This window comes from Felis catus, chromosome X (genome assembly GCF_018350175.1).
Source record: "Felis catus isolate Fca126 chromosome X, F.catus_Fca126_mat1.0, whole genome shotgun sequence".
Classification (NCBI taxonomy): Eukaryota; Metazoa; Chordata; class Mammalia; order Carnivora; family Felidae; genus Felis; species Felis catus.
In genome coordinates, this window is record NC_058386.1 from 31022949 (window position 1) to 31025483 (window position 2535).

General features: G+C 37.0%; 1 pseudogene; it reads right to left on the reverse strand.

The window, feature by feature from the left end:
* Positions 1-987: 987 nt before the first annotated feature.
* LOC111558828 lies at positions 988-1087 on the reverse strand (annotated as a pseudogene).
* Between the last annotated feature and the right edge of the window lie 1448 nt (positions 1088-2535).

Here is a 2535-nt window from a genome sequence, read left to right on the forward strand (position 1 = left end):
GATGGAGTGGCTTAGCAATGGAGGGCAGATTGTGGCGGTCTGTAGGAAAGGCAAAGGAAAACACCTAAGTATCCTCCTTCACCAGCAGTTCCGTATTCATATTGTCTGCTCTGATTAAGTGTTCATGGTATATCATTGGCCACATTAAATTAGCATTTGTAATTTGAACATTTGGGTTTGATTTTTCTGTTATTATTTAATTTGTACACTTATTACTTCATTTTTACAGCTTTATGGAAGCTGTATGCTAAAGATATGCTCTTTTATATATTTGTTTGAATTTAAGTAATTGGCTAGTAAAAATGATTAAAGCCCACAGAGGGAGACCGAAACACCTTTTCTCCTTAACTTAAATTGTCTGAACAATGACCAAGTTTGAGAAGCGTGACTTTAAAGAATAACAAATCCTGTTAAGGTGATCTTCTTGACCACAGAATAAGTAAAAATTGTCCTGTCAAAATGAGCTTGAAAATACAAAACAAAGCAACACAGAGACATTTTCCCTCACCTGTTGGTTTGACAAAAAAATTAAACTTTGACCATTCATCTTTCTGTGACACAAAGAAACACCAGGCATTGTCCTACATCCATTTGATCCAGCAATCCTACGTCTCAGAATCTCCCAACACACCTACGTGTCCACAGATGGACAAGCGTTAAGCTAGATCGATGATTCTCCAAGAGTGGGAGGGAATGATTTGGCCTTCTTCCCCTAGGGGATATTTGGCAAGGAGTGGAGACATTTTGGATTGTCACAAAGCAGGGAGAATGTGTGCTATTGATATCTGGTGGTTAGAGGCTGGGGATGCTGCTAAATATCCCACGATGCACAAGATAGTCACCCGACAAAGAGTGAATTGTCCCAAATGGTGCCAAAGTTGAGAAACTCTGACATAGATTACTTCTTTTATTTGTGTGAGAAACTATGCTACTTTTTATAATTCCTGTCTTTGTTTTGCTCTCAGATTTTAGGGACACCTTTTGTGATTCTAGTTGGCATTTATGGTTTGTTTTGCGTGTTATCCTTGTGCAGGGGCCATGCCAATATTCTCTGCATGATTCCAACTTTAGTATTGGTACTAAATACGGCTGTATTTGTACGGGTCTGTTCTGTTTTGATTCCTACATGATATATGAACTTAGAAATATTGACTCATTTAAAATGTCTTTGTAATTACAGAAACTTAAGGGGGGAAAGTCTAAGTGGCAGAACAAAAGCAATTGTAGGCATTTATTTGCTGTCCCTTACCTAGATTTTTTTTGTATCCCTGCACTGAAAATCTAATTTAGAGCTTTGAAACCAGCAAAATACAGTAGGACTTTCAGCAGATATACAAACTCTAAAGGGTACTATGTTCTTAGCATTTCCTTCTGTGAAATTCTATATTTCTAGAAGGTTCTTTAGCATAAATACCGCCTAAACAAAGTGACAACTCCTTGAGGCAGGAAGGTTGTGTACCTTCACTGTAGATTGTGAGCCACATGACTCACACATGTGGTCACTGCACGTGGAGTCCCAAATCATTTCAAATGTTTTTTAAAAACAGCTAACACATAAAACATCAGAGAAGTATGGCTGCCTTATGAAAAGTACTGTGCTGTAATAACACAAAGTTTATATCTACTTATCAAAGAATGTGTATACATTTTGTACTTGAAAAAATTATAAGATCTTTTATCTTCCTGATTCTCTAAAACATGACTGTAGAAAAGACGACTATTTTTAAAAAAAAATTAAGTTTATTTATTTATTTTGAAGAGGCAGAGATAGCATGAGTGGGGGAGGGGCAGAGACAGAGGGAGAGAGAGAATCCCAAGCAGGCTCTGCACTGTCAGCACAGAGCCCAACACAGGGCTTGAACTCATGAAACGTGAGATCATGACCTGAGCTGAAACTGAGAGTTGAATGCTTGACCTACTGGGCCACCCAGGTGCCTTGAAATGCCTGTTTTTAGGAGATAATTTTCCTGCTCCTTCTTCATATAAAAATATTTTGAAATTGAGGAAAACCTACACACTCACTCACACACACACCATACACACACACAATCAACCATTCTCTCATTTTCTTCCTCCCTCTCATTTTCATTGCATATACTAATTTACCTCTACAGATGCAAATACTGTATGTGGTTGATATCCACAAGTATTTCCACTTAATTATTGAAGCCTTTATGGGAATGGTGGTGTCAAAATGAAACTAAGAAATGAGAAACTAATTTTAGCTTCTGAAGCATTGGAACTCCTTTACAGATCTGTCTGTATAGCTGTAATAATTCTGATTATAAAAATAGAGATGTAATTATCAGCTGAGGACAGAAGGTGAGGCAAGTAATAATCATGTGAGCATATTTTTCATGCTACATATATCCCCCTGTCTGTAACTCAAATATGTTTGACATAAGCCCCTATGGGAGAGGGACAGACCCACCAATGACAAAAATCATGATTAAAAAAATCATGCTTCTACATTATGTCTTAAAACTGATCAGTTAGAGTCTCAATATTTTATATGAAAAATCATGTTATAAATTA